General features: G+C 34.6%; 1 long non-coding RNA gene across 2 annotated transcripts; it reads left to right on the top strand.

Annotated features, from left to right (window-relative positions):
* Nucleotides 1-17,447: 17,447 nt before the first annotated feature.
* On the top strand, nucleotides 17,448-18,995 carry LOC129249958 (uncharacterized). Of its 2 annotated transcripts, none has more exons than XR_008582756.1 (3): nucleotides 17,448-17,530; nucleotides 17,585-17,648; nucleotides 17,703-18,995. It is a non-coding gene; the product is annotated as an uncharacterized LOC129249958 (long non-coding RNA). The 2 variants fall into 2 exon arrangements; XR_008582755.1 differs by having other exon boundaries at nucleotides 17,690-18,995.
* Nucleotides 18,996-23,724: the final 4,729 nt, after the last annotated feature.

Raw genomic sequence — 23,724 nt, 5'->3', positions numbered from 1 at the left:
CAACCCAATCCCAAATTAAATTTCCGAACGAGTTTTTTCCCTTTCCGTAATCCTATTATCCTAAATAAAAATGTTTTTGCGGAATATCCCACTTTCCGCTTTCCTCCTATCCTAAACATCTTCGAAAAATTTCGAACACTAAAAGTAGGTATTTTAAACATGAAATTATTGCGGAAACTGTTCACATTCCGTTAGAAATTTTTCATCTGTGTGAGTATTTTAATAAAATGAGAGAAAAATTCAAAATTTGTTTGTTTAAGGACGAAATCAACAAACAAATAGTTAATCAGTGTATGCATGCAAAATTGTGAGAATCATTTGTAAATGCTTCAACTATACAAATGCGTACATTGTTTAATTGTTGAATCCTTTATTTAGGTATGGGCAGACCAGAAGAAATATGTTCGCCAAAAAGTGGTGAATAATATAAAAGTGCAAAAAGGTACTGGGGGCGGCCCAAATATGGAGAGGGTACTTTCCCCCCTTGAAGAAGCAATTTTCAAATTGATTGGCATTAGGCAGTCAGTAGAGCGGCTGGCGGACTTGGATATGTCCTGTGAAGAAAACTGCCCAGAAGTGGAGTCACTAAATCTGACCCAAACTGGCACATTGGATGGATTTATGGACATCAGCGGAGTAAGTCCTATAAGTCCACCAGTTGTCTCTGTAGATTCCTTGGCGTTTACGAATGAAGACCTCTCTGCAGATAAAAGCGAAGTGGCATCATCAAGTAAAAAAGCATATTCTAGCCAAAACGCTTCGAAAAAAGAAAGTTTCTTATATGCACTAGAAGAGGAAATAAAAATACAAAGGGAGATCAGCGCTAATATAAAGACTGCGGTTACAAACCAGGACGAGCAACGTGAAAACTTAAAAAAAATATACCAGAGGCTAATATTATATTAATTTTACAAAAATTTATAAGTAATTAAACATTTTGCTTCATGCAGGCTAGGTAAATTATATGAGCTAAAGAAGACGCATTTGAAGGCAATCGAGGCTATTAAAAAGGAGTAACTGTGGGAAATCAAAATTGCTAACGCTATCAAAAAAGAAAAGCTGGAAGAAAATAAAAGGCATAACTATGTAATGGAACAAATGAGAAGGAAAGTGATTGAACACAAATTAAAAAAAAAATAAAATACTGCTTGGAATACAAGAACTGGAAACATGCAAGCGCCAAAATAATTAATTAATTTAATAATGAGACTTATAAGCTAAGATTTTATGTAACTGAATTACCTGTGTTTTGTTTTATTTAATGTAATTTTTTACTTAACTGATTTTTTATTAGAACATAAGCATTTTACTTACCTATAACTAAACTTACGAAAATTAAATGATCGAGCGTAGAAATAGCAAACATTTCTGTTCTTACATTTTAGTTATTGAGGGAATCACGGATATTATTTCTTATTGATCTCGCAACCTCCGTATTTTGTGTTGGTATGTAGGAATGTACGTCATGAATTTCAGGAAGGTTTAACTCCGCTTCGGCATCGGGTGTATCGGGTATATTCGGTCTGAAATGAATGCAGATGTTATGCAAGCAACAAGTAACATTTACAATTTGTGCTGCTTTCTCCAGAGCGTAGTGTAGTTCTCGTCCACCAAGAATGCACCTCCATCGGTTCTTTAAAACACCATTAGTTCTTTTAATTATGTTGCGACATTTCGAATGCATTTCGTTGAACTTAATTTCAGCTTGGTTCGGCGTCCGATAAGGAGTAATAAGCCATGGTTTTAACGGATATTCAGCATCACCTTAATAAATAATTGGAAATAGATTTTCTCGGTTAAGATACATTTATAAATATGTGAGTATATAAATTTATAAAATAATATTTAATAAATAAACAATTCTTACAAATGTAAAATTTTACCTAACAACCAGAAAGTTCTTTGGTGGTTTGAAAATTGTGTCTCAAAATGTGAATTGTGTCTCCAAATTAGCGAATCATGACTAGCACCCGGATGAGAAGAGTCGACGTAGTGTATTTTTAATTCATGGTCACATACCTATTATTATAAAGAATCATTGAAAGTACTTCAGAAAGTATTTAATAACTTACCAGCATAACATTTAAGCTGTAATAACTCTTTCTGTTGTAGTATAGGGAACTATTTTCGGATGGATGGCGCAATATCTTAATGTGCTTTCCATCAACGCAACCGACAACAGATGGAATTTTATGCTTAATGTAAAAAGCAGTCGCAATTTTACTTTTTTCTTCGGCTGTCACTGGAAACTGTGTCCACCTTAGATATTTACATATATTGTTCAAATATGAAGAGGACGTCCGCAAGTGCTTTGCAGAAACTGGACTGCGCTAGCCCCACGTCGTGGTCTTTTCCCACACCCGTCTGGTAACCGCCTTCCGCAAAGAATCGCAAACATGCGCTTAACTTTACTACTGCAGTAACAGCAAACTGCTTCCTAGCTGGTTGTGTATGAGTCGTCACCACTTTTAGCAAGTACCTACTCAAACGCTGGTTTATTCAACCTGAAATACTTCTGAAATCTGTTTAAACAATTAAAAAAAGTTGAATATTTAGTTATTTTAACACACTTTTCTTCACTCGTTTACTTACAAAGATTGAGGCATCTCCAAGGGGTTCATTAAGTCCCGGAGTTTCCTCCTCGCCACTCGTGGCCCGTTTAATTGCTCCCTTTCCTCTTCATTTATTTCACTCACTAACATACTTAATGCTAAGCTATTCATTTTTCAGTTTGCTATTTAAATGCTATTTATATTTCGCAAAAATAAACCATATTCACATTTTAAACGCATTGCAAAATTGACAACAATAAGCAAAACAGCTGATTTCGAAAAACACAAGTGAGAAAAAATCCTACTCGCCAAAAATCCCTTTCCCTAAGGGTTTAAAATTGGAGGAATTTTTCTTAGGGAAATTAAAAATGCGGAAAGGAGAAATTCCGCAAGAATATTTAGGATTGGGCTGGTAATATACGCGTAGAGAAAATCTGCAAGACATCCAATCCAAATTAACGAAGAAGACATAAAAATACACTTAGTGCAAAATATTTAGGCATAACGATTGACTCAAAGCTCACATGGAAAAAACACATACTGAACAAGAGAGACGAGATGAAAAATAAATTCCGACAACTTTACTGGCTACTAGAGAAACAATCAACCCAAAGCTTATTTAATAAACAAATGATATACAAATCAATAATCAGACCGACATGGACCTACAGACTAGAAATTTGGGGGACTGCCAGTAAATCAAACCTACAAATCTTGCCGAGAAGTCAATCTAAGATGCTAAGGGACATTTTAATTCCAAACCCTAACACCAATTACTTATTGTTAATATTAACAGATTGTAATTTATAATGAAAAAAAAAAAAATAGATAAATAAACTACTATGTATTTGCAATTGGTGGTTTTCGGCTTTGGTTGATTAAACAATGAAAAATTGCAATGATAACGCGGATGCGACTAAAAGAACGCAGTTGCTCTGTATGGGATAAATTTTGCTCAATTTTGTGTTCTCTACGGGCTGTGGTAAGGGACAACGCACATACAGGTATTTTAAAGATCTACGGGGACAAAAGTCCATTTAACAAAACAATAAATACATTTACAAAAATTACATCCTGAGGTACCTGACCCTTCTGAGAACCAAAGCCAGCCCCTCCCGCGCACTCTACAAGCATTTGACATACGATAACGGCAGTCGGAATTCGATCGTCTCACCTCGTGCACGTTATCTGTTCTCGGCACTCTTGCAAAACCCAAACTTTAAAAGTGAAATTTTATGTTTTTGTGTTCAACAGTGGAGTAAAGAGTTATGGATTCTGAAGCATCAGGTTAGTAATGAATGAAATCAATTAGAATCTTTATAATTTTTAAGTATTAAAGTTAACTTTTCAACCCTATAAGTACACACCTTCTTAAACTACTTTTTTTTTCTTAAAATAATATTTGTTAGTCAATAAGTAATACTATCGAGCTAGATCCGGTTAAGATTCGATTATAATTGTTTAGTATGTACCTTGTTTTGACAATTCATCAAAGAATTTGATCCGGATAAGTCCGGATAAACGGTATTTTAGTACTTTGAATGTTGTTGGTAAAATTTTATGAAAAATGTGTTTTCCATTACAAGGGATTAAGCGAAATATTTATTTGTTGTAGGTTCAATGGGAGCATCGGGAATGAGGATTGTGACTAGAAAATACTTGTTTGACCTCATGAACAATGAAAATTTACCCAACATAGAGGCAAGGCTAAATTTCTTGAAAGATCAGTATATGTCTATTAAAGGATTCTCTGACAATCAAATTGAGACGTTGAAAAGCAGTTTTGCACATTTCAAATCAGAATTTAAAAATCGATGGACTAAAGCTCATTATAAAGAAGCGGTATTCCTAAAAAGTAATGAATCTTGGCTGAACGGAACCTTCGCCATTCCCGTTGTTGCTGACAGTCCTTCAAATCGAACAGGACGACCGAGTAAATCTTTTGGAGATCTGAGCGAAAGAAGTAAAAGAAGAAAAACTGAGGAAATGCGCTCTAATCTTAATCAAAACCTTATCGTGCATGCTGCGCAAGTAGAATTAAGAAAGTCAGGAAAACGAGATGCTTCGAATGTGCTAAAAGAAATCATTACTTCGCCAACTCGCGCAACCAAATATAAAAAGGCCTATTACCGAACAAAGTCATCAAAAGATAAAATTTGCCCCTTATCTGTCCAGGAAGCAATGCAAATGTTCATCGATGCAGATCTAACACGAGAACAATACGAGACAATAAGAAGAACAAATAAGAAATTCTTTCCTTGTTATAGTCTTTTACAAAAAGAAAAAAAGAAGTGTTATCCGCCACCAGAATCTTGCACTGTAAATAGTACAGGTGCGGAAGCCGAATTGCAACCTTTGGTCGACCTTACCGTTAGACGATTATCGGACTACCTGGAAGAGGTACTAACAACATTGAAGGTCCAAGAATGTGAGACCCTTAAATTAATTTGTAAATGGGGTTGCGACGGGTCCCAACAGAGCCAGTTCAAACAAAAGATTGAAAATGATACGGATTCAGATACGAACATTTTTCAAAGCTGCTTTGTTCCTGTAAAATTAGTATGCGGCCAAAACATGGAAAAGACTATATGGGAAAATCCAACACCATCTTCTCCTCGATTTTGTCGGCCTATAAGATTTAAATTTATCAAAGAGACTACTGATGTAACGGAGCAAGAAATTAATCACGTCAATAATCAGATAAACAGTCTGGTTGCAACAGAATTTGACTTGAGTGGCAAACATTATTCAGTGAAACACGAATTTATAATGACAATGGTTGACGGAAAGGTCTGTAATGCTGCCACAGGAACCACATCAACCAGTCGTTGCTACATTTGCGGCACAACCTCAAAGGATTTCAACAATTTGGATAAAACAGTAGATGTTAATTTCGAGGCTATTCAATTCGGCCTTTCGGTACTACATGCCAGGATAAGAATATTTGAGAGCATTCTCCATTTGGCTTATAAGTTGCCAGTAAAACAATGTAGAGCAAGAAAAACAGAAACTGAAAAAAGCCTCGAGAAAGAGAGAAAACAAGAGATCCAGGACAGGTTTCGCCAAGAAACGGGATTGTTAATAGATATGCCAAAGGCGAATTTCGGTAATACCAATGACGGTAACACAAGCCGAAGATTTTTCGACAATCCTCAATTAGCATCCGATATAACAGGCATCAGCTACGAATTAATATATAGACTGAAAGTTATTCTAGAAACAATTTCTAGTGGTCATAAAATTAATCCTGAAAAATATGATATTTATGCAACAGAAACTGCTCGATTATATGTGGATCTTTATCCGTGGCATCCCATGACACCCACAATGCACAAAATACTTATTCATGGAGCTGTTATAATAAAGAGTGCTTTGTTACCAATTGGCCAGCTCTCTGAAGAGGCTGCAGAAGCCCGCAATAAGCATTTCCGCACTTACCGGCTAGATTTTGCCCGAAAATTTACTAGAGAAAATTGCAACAGGGATATTTTTAACCGCCTCCTTTTAAGTTCGGACCCCTTAATGAGCTCTAGGAGGCAAATAAAAAGAAGAAAGTCCCAATCATTTCTGCCAGAAACATTGGAAATGCTCATGCCTGCCGATCCAAACCTAGAATTTTCTTCACGTAGCGATGAAGAAAATCTAGATAATACCATTTGATTGGATGCTTTTTTTAATTGTTTATATTTTTTTATGTTCGATCTTGTCAATCTTTCTTCATTCTCATATTATATTTCATTCAATAAACGTTTTAGGTTCATTATTTTAGTTGGTTTTATTCAGAAACATCCATTAGCACACGTTAAACCCAAAAAATACTTTTGTCCCCTTAGATTGTTCAAATACCCCTATGTGCAACGATGCGACGGCCAGTGTGCGCACTATTATATATGTACAGGGTTTGATTGAAAAGTAGTGAGCCTTATTTTTTTTAAGCAGTTTTATTAAACCTTTTGGCTTATACAACTAATATTCTTCAAAATAGGACCCTTGAGCTACAATACACCGCTGGTAGCGCTCCTTCAACTGCAGGAAACATTTTTTAAATTCATCCGCCGCAATCGCGTTCAATTCGGCTGTCACAGCTTTTTGGATCGCCTCGATGGAGTCGAAACGCCTCCCCTTCAGCTTTGTTTTCTGGCGCGGGAACACGAAAAAGTCCGGAGGGGACAAGTCTTGGCTGTAGGGAGGGTGGGGAAGCACCGGAACCCCTATCTTGGCCAATACAGAGGTGCAGGGGAAGGCGGTGTGCGCCGGCGCATTTTCGTGATGAAGGGTCCAATTGTTGACGAGGTTGGGCCGAACCCGGGCGACGCGGTTTTTCAGCCGAAGGAGCACTTCTTTGTAAATGCCGCATTTACAGTGCTTCCTGGAGGTACAAACTGTTTAGCTTTACGCAAAATTTGATCGAGTAACGTTGCTCCAACGATCTCTGCATTTTCGCCACTGCAAATCCTAACACACTTTTAAAACAGCTTTCACACGCGGAGCGATGTTGACTGTACCGCTGTGGCCAGCGAACTGGGACCTGTTTCTAGTAGAAGGGGAAGGTCCAACGATCCCTTTCCCCCACCAGCCGATTGGGTTGATCGCTTGGCAGACGCTCCGCGCGGGAAGGCTTATTACTTTTCAATCAAACCCTGTATCTATAATTTCCATATATAAGTACGTTTTTCTTCTGACAACGAATGCGAACGCTTGACAATATATGCGTATTTGGTATTGTTGAAATGCTTCAGAAAAAATAATTTTAATACCCGTGAAATAATTTCATGGAAATTGTAGAAGCTATTACAAAAAAAAAATACGCGAATATCTAGGATTCAACTTCCTAAGAAAAATTTTTTAGTAAAATTCATCCATTTTAATTCTCATTTCAGCATTTTCATTTTCATCTCACCATACTTATGTATTAGGTTGGATTAAAATTTTTTTTTTTTTAATTCTTATTTCGGCCTTTGCGGGCCTCTTTTATTATCTGGTATACAATACGTATACCCAGGTATACGTAGAGTTCCAAAAAATCGACTTACATAGACAAAATATAAGAATTTGGTACAATTCTGTACCATCGAGCAGTTCATCGGCAAACCTTTTGCACTTGACGAATACACACTGCTCTGAAATGGGAAACAAGCGCTTTAGTGGAAGTTGGGACAAGAGTAAAGGTGAAAGAAAGAGATCATTTAAGGGGAATCAATTTACTGCAGAAGCTGATATTGATTTTGTGAGTACAAGCGCAAAAAAACTGAAAGATAACAGTGATTTTGAAGTAAACCATGACTCTAGTTTCAAGTACGTTTTAATCAGTTTCGCTTTGGTGTTTGGTGCGTTAGAATCGCAGTTAAAATGTAACAGTGCAACAGTGATATTAAATTTTTGAAAAATTCACCTAGAGGATTTAAATTATGTGTGACGTGTTCGTTCCTAGAATATCTGATTAATTCGTGTCCAATGATAAAAAATGCGTATGAAATTAACCGACGATTTACTTATGTAATGAGATTGCTTGGCATCGGTCACGCTGGATTTAATCTTTTTTGCTCGATGATGGATTTAAATAGTTTTCATAAGTCACTCTATTATCAAGTGATACAGCAAATAAGTGTCGCTGTCAAATCTGTTACTGAAGTTGTGCGTAAAAAAGCAATAGGGAAAATACCCATGTGTTCTCCCGACTTTTTAAAAAAAAGGGGTATAAGGGGGGGTAGAGGGGGTATTCTACTATCCAAAAGTGAAAACTTCACTTGCCGGAGCCTTATAGTTTTTAAGTTATTTGAGTTTAAAAATTGTAAAATTGACCAAGAATCCTCCTATTTTGGTTACTACAACCAGCCGAAGTGCTGCCAGACATCGTATAAATAAACAATTTTATCGCGCGATTTTTTATTCCAAATTTTCACTATATTATGAATATATTATATATATTCTTTTTTATATATTAAATATCTATATATAAAAAAGAATAGTTAAAAAATTTTAAAAAGAATATATACACCTTAGAGGTTGTAAACCCCCATTCCCTCATATTCTAACAGAAAAGAGTGTGTGGAAATTATGTTCCTATGTTGCTTCGTTTTCAATCGCATTCTATTATTTTTTTTTATTTTTTGCTTCTGGCAGCACTCCATTCAGCCATGCTTTTCAGTTATTGTAAATTTAGCTGGCATATTTGGAGTTAGCAACTTAAAAATGCAATATAAATGGTTAATTTGTGGTATAAATAAATAAAAAGAGTTAAAAACGTGTGTGTATGTTAATATAGTTTCAATATTTATTAAAATAAATGTGATAAATGCACTTATTCTATCAAAATTTGGTGAAGGTAAAAGACAAACCTTATCAACAAATAACTTAAAAACTATTATTAACAGAATAGTGTTGGTGCTAGTTTTAGCAAAATAAGCACGAAATGAACACCTCCTGTGAATTTCATTGAAAAATTCGTAATATTTCTCTCAAAACAAGTGAGGGGAGAACACATGGAGTCGGAGCCATGGTTCGTGGGCTAAGAGAGGTTTTTCCTCCCTTCAAAATGATCGCCATTACTTACACGAGCGATTTCATGAAAAAAAGTGCGAAACAGGTTTTTTACTTAAAAATTCATTACTCAAAAACAACTCATTTTAGCTACTGGGCATTCAGCACAATTGAAGTTTGAGGTGTTCTCTTGATTTGGAAAAAGTTAAAAAAAAACAAAATACACTTTTTGAAATATTGAATTTCGAAAAAGTTTCGAATCTTTTTTGTTTTTGCAAAATAAAAAATTTTCAACAACGTTTTCGCTATTGTTTCTACATGAAATCGTTCGTGTAAGTAATGGCGATCATTTTGAACCCAAAATTATTAAAATCGGTTCATTTTTAACTAAGTTATGAGCATTTAAAAAAAAAAGTTTCTTATATAATTAAAAAAATCGATTTTGAAATCGAAATCGAAGAACCTGACCCGAATAGCCCGGTTGAATTGAAATGGAAAGCACCTACTACTGTTCTCAAACGCAGCCTCGCATGGGCTGTCAAATTCTTAGTTATTACAAATCTATCCTTTAGTGATAATTCTATCGATTATCCACTATCCAACTGAAGTCTATCCCTCGTTTTTCTGTGAAGTCAACACTTAAATTAAAAAAGTACTCGTAATAATAATAACAAAGTTGTTCTACTTACGAGGGCCGGTGGCGTGGTGGCCCTTCTAATTTCTTATGGCCTATATTGAACCATATGGACCTAGACGACATGTGGTTCCAGCAGGACGGCGCTACGTGCCACCAGCAAATGCCATTTTATTCCATTTCAACATCTACCCGCCCTTATTGAAAAACCCTTTACTTGTCAGAAGGAAGGTAACTGCAAGATTAGGCATTACAATAATAAGCAGACAGGTATGCACAGTTACTCCTCAGCGAAGGGTCCAGATTTTGGCAGTGAACTACTTACTGCTGACCCTAAAGGAGGGGTGACCACGTCCCAGCCTACACTGATGATATGGCAATCGCGGTTAAAGGAAAATATCACAGCACGCCTATGGATATTCTGTGCTCTAAAATGACCCCGCTTAGTAACTGGACAGAGAGTAGGGGACTTCGTATAAGCCCCAATAAAACTGAACGAATTCTATTTATAAGGAAACATAGACTCCCCACAGTCTTCCTGATAATTTTCAAGGCTGAGGAGATTTCTTTAAAGGAAAATGCTAAATACAGGACAGGAAACTTTCGTGGAAATCTAATATTGAGAACAGACTTTAAAAGGCCAACATTGTATTGTACATATGAAAAAAAGCGGTTGGAATCAAATGGGGACTAACACATCGTATCACACACTGGCTTTACACTTAGATAGTTCAGTCTATTTTACTATATGGAATACTTGTTTGGTGGCTATCACTTCAAAAAGCAAGTTATAAGAAACTGCTGAGCAAGGCCCAAAAATCTGCATTTTTATGCACCACCGGCGCTTTAAGGACCAGCCCTAATAAACCGCTCGAGGTACTAGTCAACTTGCCTGCTCGTGACCGTAAACTTAATATTGTAGTAATGAAAATACCATTTTGACACTCTCACGGAACTATCCGGTGTTGGGATAAAACCTATCCTACCCTTCATAAGAGAGTCAAAGTGATTCCATGAAAGGAATCGATCGGAATGCGACGCGATGGGCGGTTTGAAATGTGGGCCTCCACGGTCGCTCCGATGAAATATTTTATATAAAAAAACAGAAAGCACAAAAGCGTGTCAGTATATATTCATTTAATATTTATTTTGCAATATATACATAGATATATGCATAGAAAGAGGTATGTCAAGTATAAGTATAAGCAGAGAATGTTAATGCAATGAGAAGGTGCAAATGTTACTGTAAGCTTTTTTTAGTACAATTGAGATCTGAAAGATTTGTAATAAGGTCATTTAGCACACCGAGTTTATAGACACCTCACTGACTTTTGCCCACACAAAAATTAGAAACACCACACATCTTTCACCTCAACACACAGCACATTTCTCACCTCGACATTAAACCAATTAAATTTGTACTATTTTCGTATTTTTTGAAATAATAAGCGAATACGTAAAATTTATTACATAATTTTTTTTTCAATTACATTAAAAAAAAAAAAAAACGATTTTAAAAAATAAAATTTATAAAAAAAAGTTTGCACCGGGAATTGAACTCGAGTCTAACATGTGGCGAGGAAAAATAGGCGGTGCGTTTATTTCTTCGACTGCTTATTTTTTGACCATTTTGTTACTTTTGAAATGATAAGCGGATACATAAAATTTATTACAAATTTTTTTACGATTACATTAAAAAAAAAATTTAAAAACGAAAAAAAAAAAATTTACACCGAGAATTGATGCCGAGTCACATGGGGAGGATAAATACGCAGTGCGTTTATTTCTGCGCCTGCGTTGTGAACCAAGGGTTTGTGCATGCGCGCGACGCGAATTAATTTTAATAAAGTTCTGAAAGTAATTCATGAAGTTTTTCATTACATACATTCATAAATGAACGTATACTCTATATGTACATAAATGATGGTATATGAAAATATACATACATAATATGTATGTACATGTCAATAGAAGGTATTTGCATTAAGAAAAAAAAAACGGTTTAAGATAAATCAACATTTATTTCATATTGTATGTCAATTTATAGTTTATGTATTCGACAGCATTTACATACATATGTAGGTATGTACATTTGTATATGAAAAACAATAATGCACAAGCGCAAGAACATCATCTTCCTTTCATACATATGTACATATGCATGTATGCCCAAATAACCTTGACTTATGTATGTACACAAGTCACAGCACATCACATTCTTACAAGACAAATACACATACGCACTAGCGAGTTTCTTCCTAACAAGTGCAAAAACAATTCTGCTCTATGTATGTATTATGTCCTAGCATATATACATACATATATACCTACTTGCCTTCTAAACTTCCTACAAAATAATTGTATTCATATGTTACTACATCCATGCACGTTCATACATTCATGCATATGTATATGCGCGAGCACAGCTCTCCCTTCTTGCTTCCGTGTACTTTTGTCTTTCACCAGTCGATATTCCTAATATTGTACTTACAAAAACACGATATGTACTTTGATAGACGCAAAAGCAACAGCAAGCGCAACGCCATGGCCGCTTTTCCACCGCACATTCTAAAATGCTCTAGAACACAACAAAAACACATACCTCACATGCGCATGTCGCCCAAAGCTAAAATCTAAGCCTAGCGACTACAAAAACAAAATACATTCGTAGACGCAGTCGCAGCGGCCATGATTCTATCAGCGACGGCGCTGAACAATTTAGAACAAAACAAAAAGTTCATTCATAAGTTAGAGCTCATATTTCAATTTCATTCATAAAACGATCCGCCCATATGCCAATTTTCGCGACCATTCGAAAATAGTCAATATTGGAATATTTCGCGTGGAATTATTTGCCAATATTTGATAAATCTTAAATTTTTGTCATGTCGAGTGGCCGCGGCTCCGTATGTATGTATGCACCCTTATATGTATGTAAATATGTCTTCTAACTGTGCGACAGTCGCGAGTTAATGCGACTTCCAGCGAATCACACATTACTGTCCGCAAAGCCGCAAGTATGTACCTTATGATCAGAAAGTACCGGGAATGTTTAAATTAAACAAAACAGAGTTAAATTTAAGGCAAATTTATATTATCTTCTTCAAAATATGACCCGTCTGAAGGAACACACATGTGCCAACGTTTAACCCAGTCCTCCAAACACCCCCGGCAGGCCGATTTGTATTCTCTTTGATCAGTGCGATGGCGCGTTATCATCATGCAAAATCTGAGAATTGTTTGCTCACATTTCCGGCGGTTTGCAACACACAGCATCTCTCTAAGGTTTCAAAACGGATAAATAATATTCTCTATTGACTGTCTGGCCCGATGGAAGGTACTCATGGTGGACTATGCCTTGGCAATCGAAGGAAACAGTAAACATCACCTTCCCGGTTCTTTTTGCTCATAGGGTATACATATCCCATGTGTCAAGTGTGCGCAGAAGCTTGTGTTCTGGGTTTGTTAGAATGGTGGTAGTTTGTACATATATTTAAACATATATGTGAGTATGCGCGTTAGGCTTCCTGGATGGATATTAGAATATTTTCTCATCAATATGTGTATGTAAGTAGTTCAGATTTGACTGAAGAAATTAAATATAGGAATGCATATTCATATGATTGACTTTATGGCTGTTTTACATATAAATCAATTCAAATGAATAATGTTATATAGAAAATAAATTTCTAAATAACTGGTATTAGAAAAACCTGAATACACTATTTTAAATCAATTTCAATTAAACCAAATATAAAAAATGAAATAAAAATATCGAATAAAAAACTGTGCACAGGATTTGAACCTGAGTCAAATATGAGACGATGTACTGCATAAACGACACGTCTTTCACGATTGCGCTAATCTATAATTATTAATGATCTTTTCTAAATCACTCATTTATTCGATTCGCAGTTTTATATGTACATATTCTGCGTTAGTTGAAAGTTTGTATGCGTAATTATATGAATATGCATCTGTGTATGCGCGTTTGGCTTTCTGGACGGATATTAGAATGATATTTTCTCATCAATATAATTTGGATTTGATGAAATAGATTATAGACATATGTACATATTTTCTGTTTTGATTGATTTATATAAAAATCAGGTCATATCCAGTATGAACTATTTTATACCGAAAAGAAATTTCCATTTATAAAATACAAAAAACAGTATTTTAAAGAAATTTTAATTAAAATAAACTCAAAAATTTTACCAAACTTTCCTGGTTTGAATTGTAAAAAAAAAATGTGCAAGAAAAAAATATGACTTCAGGACTTGAACCTGAATTAAATACGTGCCAAAAAACAAAACGAATAATTCCGACGACTTTAGCTTCTGCACCACAAACTAACTGCCGCGCGGCCTTCTTAATCGCAAATTTATTCGCTTCGATTTCCTTAGCAGTGTGCCGAAAAATCTTATGAACGTCCTCAGTAGTATGGTAAACGCAGAAAATATCTGAATTCTTGGCCTAGCGTGGTAAGTAAATATAGAAACCCTCCACTCGCGTCACTCGCGTGGTAAATATCTGCAATTCCGACCTCTTCAGGAAAGTTGAATTTGAAATGACCTTATTATGAATCTATAAATTAGAACTCGAAAAAAGCTCTTTTAACATTTGCTCCTTCTCATTGCATTAACATTCTCTGGTGGCACACTAAATACATCTACGGAAGTCGTACATATAGATGTACATACATTCCACCATTATTTTCAGAGAATATACGAGGAAATGTGTATAATAGTTTTGTGCAATAAGTTTTTGTCACAAGTTAAAAAGTGAACCGCTGTAATTTTATTTTGTGCACCAACAAAATCATGGCACTTTACATTTTTATGCACACGCCATCTATAATTTCTCTTCACTACGCTCAGCTATGTTAACGCAGATATGTTAACATTTTCTGTATTAACTTTTCCGCAGTCTTGTTTGAATCGTGGAAACTTCGTAGCCAAGTTTTGCTGTCGGCTGGCAGTTAACACAGCCATTCGTTCTATTTGGTGTACTTTTGCGACATCTGTCGGTAATCGTTGCTACTAAATAAATGATTTATGGCAGACAGAAATACCGCAAATTTAGTTAAAGCTGATTTAATAGGCTTCTTCTATTCGCCATTTCCCCGCTCGTTACCTCAATGCTCGATTAACTTGGCGAAAAATTTGCATGCGTAAGCAACAACAAAGTTATCGAGTAATAGTGCTCACGATTACCAACGTAAACGTACGCCGTTCACCTGTATTAGTTGACACAATGGAACAACGATCTACGACGGAACGATGGTGAGAGTCCATTTACATGGGGCTCTCATTACTTTCATAGTGTCAACTGACACGGCAGCATATTTACACAGGTGACTGTGAGCAGAGAATGTTAATGCAATGAGAAGGAACAAATGTTAAATGAGCTTTTTTCGAGTTCTAATTTATAGATTCATAATAAGGTCATTTCAAATTCAACTTTCCTGAAGAGGTCGGAATTGCAGATATTTACCACGCGAGTGACGCGAGTGGAGGGTTTCTATATTTACTTACCACGCTAGGCCAAGAATTCAGATATTTTCTGCGTTTACCATACTACTGACAGAGAATGTTAATGCAATGAGAAGGAGCAAATGTTAAAAGAGCTTTTTTCGAGTTCTAATTTATAGATTCATAATAAGGTCATTTCAAATTCAACTTTCCTGAAGAGGTCGGAATTGCAGATATTTACCACGCGAGTGACGCGAGTGGAGGGTTTCTATATTTACTTACCACGCTAGGCCAAGAATTCAGATATTTTCTGCGTTTACCATACTATTGAGGACGTTCATAAGAATTTTCGGCACACTACTAAGGAAATCGAAGCGAATAAAATTGCGATTAAGAAGGCCGCGCGGTAGTTAGTTTGTGGTGCAGAAGCTAAAGTCGTCGGAATTATTCGTTTTGTTTTTTGGCACGTATATAATTCAGGTTCAAATCCTGAAGTCATATTTTTTTTCTTGCACATTTTTTTTTTTTACAATTCAAACCAGGAAAGTTTGGTAAAATTTTTGAGTTTATTTTAATTAAAATTTCTTTAAAATACTGTTTTTTGTATTTTATAAATGGAAATTTCTTTTCGGTATAAAATAGTTCATACTGGATATGACCTGATTTTTATATAAATCAATCAAAACAGAAAATATGTACATATGTCTATAATCTATTTCATCAAATCCAAATTATATTGATGAGAAAATATCATTCTAATATCCGTCCAGAAAGCCAAACGCGCATACACAGATGCATATGCATATAATTACGCATACAAACTTTCAACTAACGCAGAATATGTACATATAAAACTGCGAATCGAATAAATGAGTGATTTAGAAAAGATCATTAATAATTGTAGATTAGCGCAATCGTGAAAGACGTGTCGTATATGCAGTACGTAGTCTCATGTTTGACTCAGGTTCAAATCCTGTGCACAGTTTTTTATTCGATATTTTTATTTCATTTTTTATATTTGGTTTAATTGAAATTGATTTAAAATAGTGTATTTAGGTTTTTCTAATACCAGTTATTTAGAAATTTATTTTCTATATAACATTATTCATTTGAATTGATTTATATGTAAAACAGCCATAAAGTCAATCATATGAATATGCATTCCTATATTTAATTTCTTCAGTCAAATCTGAACTACTTACATACACATATTGATGAGAAAATATTCTAATATCCATCCAGGAAGCCTAACGCGCATACTCACATATGTGTTTAAATATATGTACAAACTACCACCATTCTAACAAACCCGGAACACAAGCTTCTGCGCACACTTGACACGTGGGATATGTATACCCTATGAGCAAAAAGAACCGGGAAGGTGATGGGGAAGGTGTTTCCTTCGATTGCCAAGGCATAGTCCACCATGAGTACCTTCCATCGGGCCAGACAGTCAATAGAGAATATTATTTATCCGTTTTGAAACCTTAGAGAGATGCTGTGTGTTGCAAACCGTTCTCAGATTTTGCATGGTGATAACGCGCCATCGCACTGATCAAAGAGAATACAAATCGGCCTGCCGGGAGTGTTTGGAGGACTGGGTTAAGCGTTGGCACATGTGTGTTCCTTCAGACGGGTCATATTTTGAAGGAGATAATATAAATTTTCCTTAAATTTAACTCTGTTTTGTTTAATTTAAACATTCCCGGTACTTTCTGATCATAAGGTACATATATGCGGCTTTGCGGAGAGCAATGTGTGATTCGCTGGAAGTCGCATTAACTCACGACTGTCGCACAGTTACAAGACATATTTACATACATATAAGGGTGCATACATACATACGGAGCCGCGGCCACTCGACATGACAAAAATTTAAGATTTATCAAATATTGGCAAATAATTCCACGCGAAATATTCCAATATTGACTATTTTCGAATGGTCGCGAAAATTGGCATATGGGCGGCTCGTTTTATGAATGAAATTGAAATATCATGATTCAATTATAGAAGGTTAGGTAAGTAAACAGCTTTCTCGCTCCCTCTTGACATATCGGCTCCCTTATTTGAAAACGTGTTGCTTCTTTACAAAAAAAAGTACCTATTTCACAAAAAAATGTTTGAATTGTAGTAAAAACTAAACTTTTGGTGCAAATTATTTGGTCGGCAACACCGTTTCCACTTTGCCGCTTTGTTTTGTTATTATTCGTTGAAAATCTTGTATCTGTTTGTAAACATTCAAGTAAGTATAATAATAAAAGCTAATTATTTTGTAAATTAATGTCGTTTTTCACTATTTAGGTCGATTATGTCTTACATATGGTGATAGTCGATTGTTTGGAGTCGGCTTTCTGCTGCAGAAAACCACCGGTTTGTGAATTTTCATACATGTAAGTCCAGATCAGACAGTTGTAAAAATTCTTATTAAACTTTTTCAGTCATAGGTTTTTATAGCAGCGTTTTTGCAAATATAACAGAGACCACCTTACATACAATACATAAACTACAGTAAGTAAGTTCTTTTAGAATATTTGCTAATAAATAAAAAGTTTTTATTTGTAGGACTTCACAGACGAGCAACTTCTGCGGAAGGTGTGTGTTGAAGAGCTAGGCGGCACAACTATTGTGGTTTTTAGAAACGAAAGCACGTATGCGCGTATTTCTACCATTGTCTCATGTGGTGCTACGAACAATTTCATAGGAGACATGGAGCGTGTTGTGTATGATGGTGCAAATACCTGTTTAACATGTGACGGTTATTATGTGCCTAGTACTGCTACCTCTGAAATGAATTTGACTTCCGAACTGGCTGTCCACGTCGATACCTTACCCCGTCTAGAACAATATGCTGTACGTAGATATATGCGCAACACCTACACGAGCAAGTCCTCGCGCTTTAAGTCTACAATTACAGATAAGTTGTAATGATATATTTGTGAGTTATTTTTAAGTTTTTGGTTTACAGGTTTTTGATTTCTGCCTGAAGTAAGTGCAGCGTTCCAACACCTATACGAGCAAGTGCACCCACATTCCTCATATTTCCACTCTGATTCATTACTGAGACACGTGGTATTGATATACGTAAATTTAAAAACCATCACAATTACTAAAAGTGGATTATATTACCAATATCTTAAATTTTTCGATGTATTAGTTTTAGTTTATATTAATACATTTTCCTGTTAATATTAGGGACGCAAAGTATATTAAGGTAGACAAATTTTAAACTATAAACTAGTAAATTTGTAATTTTTATTGCAAACTATTTTAACTCTTCTAATTTCAATTTTTTTCTTATATTTAGAAATGATCGACTGAACTTCTGCTTTCGCAATGTCTTTACGGTAACATACTACATATATCTACATGTATTGTTATGTACGAAATAAGAAAAAAAAATTAAACTTTCTGTTTCATCTCATTCCTGTCGATTAAGTAAAGCGTTTTTCAATAGGTGCGCTTCAACTTTTTTCTGATAGGGAGGGCGAACGACGCAATATTTTTTATTTTTCGCTTGTCATTTGTAAACTTCATTAGTATACATTAAATGTATATGTTCAAACTCGATAATAAAAAAAAATTAGTTAAAAAAGTCAAACCGTTTGTGTTTTATTAAAAAAAAAAGTTGAAGCGCTCTTACTGAAAAACGCTTTATATTTTGACCTTTGGTGTATTAAAAGACTTGTACTATTGTAGTAAATTAAACACATTAAATTCCTTTATTATGACTATTTTTTGTTCTCTTCCACAAAATATACTCAAATCTATTGCAAGATTATATATATATATATATATATATATATATATATATATAATTGGCGCGTACACGAGCTCTTCCTCCTATTTGTGGTGTGCGTCTTGATGTTATTCCACAAATAGAGGGACCTACAGTTTCACGCCGACTCCGAACGGCAGAAAAAAAAACACATACATAAGTAACATCACATAGTTCTGCGTGCTCTTGTGTTAGATAAACATCGAAAATATTCTAAATAAATATTACATTTGTTTTAAGAAAAAACTATAATTTTTCTGTCGTTTTGTTTTAATGTAGATTAAATAACCAATATACTTGTTTTTCTCTTAGTACAGGACTAATTAGTTACTTTACGTACTTTTTTACTACCTTTAGGCAAGAAGGGGAAAACATTTTTCCCTTTTTCCCATCCTTCGTAAATGCAGCCCTAAAATAAGGGAGTGTCAAAGCGCCCTTGTCACTACTTACCTAACCTTCTATAATTGAATCATGTTGAAATATGAGCTCTAACTTATGAATGAACTTTTTGTTTTGTTCTAAATTGTTCAGCGCCGTCGCTGATAGAATCATGGCCGCTGCGACTGCGTCTACGAATGTATTTTGTTTTTGTAGCCGCTAGGCTTAGATTTTAGCTTTGGGCGACATGCGCATGTGAGGTATGTGTTTTTGTTGTGTTCTAGAACATTTTAGAATGTGTGGTGGCAAAGCGGCCATCGCGTTGTGCTTGCTGTTGCTTTTGCGTCTATCAAAGTATTGTGTTTTTGTAAGTACAATATTTTGAATATCGACTGCTGAAAGACAAAAGTACACGGAAGCAAGAAGGGAGCGCTGTGCTCGCGCATATGTATATGTATGCTTGAATGTATGAACGTGCATGGATGTAGTAACATATGAATACAATTATTTTGTAGGAAGTTTAGAAGGCAAGTAGGTATATATGTATGTATATATGCTAGGACATAATACATACATAGAGCAGAATTGTTTTTGCACTTGTTAGGAAGAAACTCGCTAGTGCGTAAGTGTATTTGTCTTGTAAGAATGTGATGTGTTGTGACTTGTGTACATACATAAGTCAAGGTTATTTGGGCATACATGCATATGTACATATGTATGAAAGGAAGATGATGTTCTTGATCTTGTGCATTATTGTTTTTCATATACAAATGTACATACCTACATATGTATGTAAATGCTGTCGAATACATAAACTATAAATTGACATACAATATGAAATAAATGTTGATTTATCTTAAACCGTTTTTTTTTTCTTAATGCAAATACCTCCTATTGACATGTACATACATATTATGTATGTATATTGTCATGTACCATCATTTATGTACATATAGAGTATACGTTCATTTATGAATGTATGTAATGAAAAACTTCATGAATTACTTTCAGAACTTTATTAAAATTAATTCGCGTCGCGCGCATGCACAAAACCTTGGTTCACAACGCAGGCGCAGAAATAAACGCACTGCGTATTTATCCTCCCCATGTGACTCGGCATCAATTCTCGGCGCCAATTTTTTTTTTTCGTTTTTAAATTTTTTTTTTAATGTAATCGTAAACAAATTTTTAATAAATTTTATGTATCCGCTTATCATTTCAAAAGTAACAAAATGGTAAAAAAATAAGCAGTCGAAGAAATAAACGCACCGCCTATTTTTCCTCGCCACATGTTAGACTCGATTTCAATTCCCAGTGCAAACCTTTTTTTATTAATTTTTTTTTTTTTTTAAATTCGTTTGTTTTTATGTAATTAAAAAAAATTATGTAATAAATTTTACGTATTCGCTTATTATTTCAAAAAAATACGAAAATAGTAAAAATTTAATTAGTTTAATGTATTTATCCTCCCCACGTGACTCGCCATCAATTCTCGGTGTAAATTTTTTTTTTTTTTCGTTTTTAAATTTTTTTTTTAATGTAATCGTAAAAAATTTTTAATAAATTTTATGTATCCGCTTATCATTTCAAAAGTAACAAAATGGTCAAAAAATAAGCAGTCGAAGAAATAAACGCACCGCCTATTTTTCCTCGCCACATGTTAGACTCGAGTTCAATTCCCAGTGCAAACTTTTTTTTATAAATTTTATTTTTTAAAATCGTTTGTTTTTTTTTTTAATGTAATTGAAAAAAAAAAATTATGTAATAAATTTTACGTATTCGCTTATTATTTCAAAAATACGAAAATAGTACAAATTTAATTGGTTTAATGTCGAGGTGAGAAATGTGCTGTGTGTTGAGGTGAAAGATGTGTGGTGTTTCTAATTTTTGTGTGGGCAAAAGTCAGTGAGGTGTCTATAAACTCGGTGTGCTAAATGACCTTATTACAAATCTTTCAGATCTCAATTGTACTAAAAAAAGCTTACAGTAACATTTGCACCTTCTCATTGCATTAACATTCTCTGCTGTGAGCACCATAAGATTCGCCGGTAGCGAGTGTGGCTATAGGTCATTAGACGCACTGCCTTACCAACACATCGTATTTAAGGCAGCTCCCTTCCCGCGTTGCCAACGTATGTTCATTTCTATCAGTTGTTTCAGCTATTCGCCGCTTGCTAACTTTTGGCGAAAAGAAGAAGCCCCATAGTGGATTCTTTTTGGATTTTGTGTTTCAGATAAATGAAGAGCCAAAATGGACAACACCATTCAATATTTTGGGAGGGTCAGCGCCATTAAAATAAAAAAAATTTATTTTTCATTTTTGTATGTAAAAGAAGTTCAATAAAATGCCTAATAAATTTAAACATTGTTTTTAATTTTTTTGTCTAAAAAAAAACTTCCTGAAAATAGCCTAAATTTAAATATAAAATAAAAATCCCCTTATAAATTTCCACAAAATCTGATACGCGCATTTACTATTGAGATAGGACAAAAACCTCCTCCATTTTCTGGCATGGTCGCCGTAGCTGAATGAGTTGGTGTGTGGCGTGCGAACACCAGGTTCGAAACTCCGGGCGTGAAAAACACCAATAAATATTCACTCCAAAGTCTACTATACAAAAAGTCTTTTAACTGAGAGCACTTTTCAAGCTCTCTATTTGCAGGCGAAAACCAACACTGGAACCAGAGAATGTTAATGCAATGAGACGGTGCAAATGTTACTGTAAGCTTTTTTTAGTACAATTGAGATCTGAAAGATTTGTAATAAGGTCATTTAGCACACCGAGTTTATAGACACCTCACTGACTTTTGCCCACACAAAAATTAGAAACACCACACATCTTTCACCTCAACACACAACACATTTCTCACCTCGACATTAAACCAATTAAATTTGTACTATTTTCGTATTTTTGAAATAATAAGCGAATACGTAAAATTTATTACATAATTTTTTTTTTTCAATTACATTAAAAAAAAAAAACGATTTTAAAAAATAAAATTTATAAAAAAAAGTTTGCACCGGGAATTGAACTCGAGTCTAACATGTGGCGAGGAAAAATAGGCGGTGCGTTTATTTCTTCGACTGCTTATTTTTTGACCATTTTGTTACTTTTGAAATGATAAGCGGATACATAAAATTTATTACAAATTTTTTTACGATTACATTAAAAAAAAAAATTTAAAAACGAAAAAAAAAAAATTTGCACCGAGAATTGATGGCGAGTCACGTGGGGGGGATAAATACATTAAACTAATTAAATTTTTACTATTTTCGTATTTTTTGAAAAAATAAGCGAATACGTAAAATTTATTACATAATTTTTTTTAATTACATAAAAAAAAACCAATTTAAAAAAAAAAAATTAATAAAAAAAGGTTTGCACTGGGAATTGAAATCGAGTCTAACATGTGGCGAGGAAAAATAGGCGGTGCATTTATTTCTTCGACTGCTTATTTTTTTACCATTTTGTTACTGTTGAAATGATAAGCGGATACATAAAATTACGATTACATTAAAAAAAAACACATTTAAAAAAAAAAAAAAAAATTGGCGCCGAGAATTGATGCCGAGTCACATGGGGAGGATAAATACGCAGTGCGTTTATTTCTGCGCCTGCGTTGTGAATCAAGGTTTTGTGCATGCGCGCGACGCGAATTAATTTTAATAAAGTTCTGAAAGTAATTCATGAAGTTTTTCATTACATACATTCATAAATGAACGTATACTCTATATGTACATAAATGATGGTATATGACAATATACATACATAATATGTATGTACATGTCAATAGGAGGTATTTGCATTAAGAAAAAAAAACGGTTTAAGATAAATCAACACTTATTTTATATTGTATGTCAATTTATAGTTTATGTATTCGACAGCATTTACATACATATGTAGGTATGTACATTTGTATATGAAAAACAATAATGCACAAGCGCAAGAACATCATCTTCCTTTCATACATATGTACATATGCATGTATGCCCAAATAACCTTGACTTATGTATGTACACAAGTCACAGCACATCACATTCTTACAAGACAAATACACATACGCACTAGCGAGTTTCTTCCTAACAAGTGCAAAAACAATTCTGCTCTATGTATGTATTATGTCCTAGCATATATACATACATATATACCTACTTGCCTTCTAAACTTCCTACAAAATAATTGTATTCATATGTTACTACATCCATGCACGTTCATACATTCATGCATATGTATATGCGCGAGCACAGCGCTCCCTTCTTGCTTCCGTGTACTTTTGTCTTTCACCAGTCGATATTCCTAATATTGTACTTACAAAACACGATATGTACTTTGATAGACGCAAAAGCAACAGCAAGCGCAACGCCATGGCCGCTTTGCAACCGCACATTCTAAAATGTTCTAGAACACAACAAAAACACATACCTCACAT

The sequence above is a fragment of the Anastrepha obliqua genome, chromosome 6 (genome assembly GCF_027943255.1).
Source record: "Anastrepha obliqua isolate idAnaObli1 chromosome 6, idAnaObli1_1.0, whole genome shotgun sequence".
NCBI classification, from domain to species: Eukaryota; Metazoa; Arthropoda; class Insecta; order Diptera; family Tephritidae; genus Anastrepha; species Anastrepha obliqua.
Note: the sequence above shows the minus strand (reverse complement) of the source record. Positions and strands in the feature narration are given on the sequence as shown.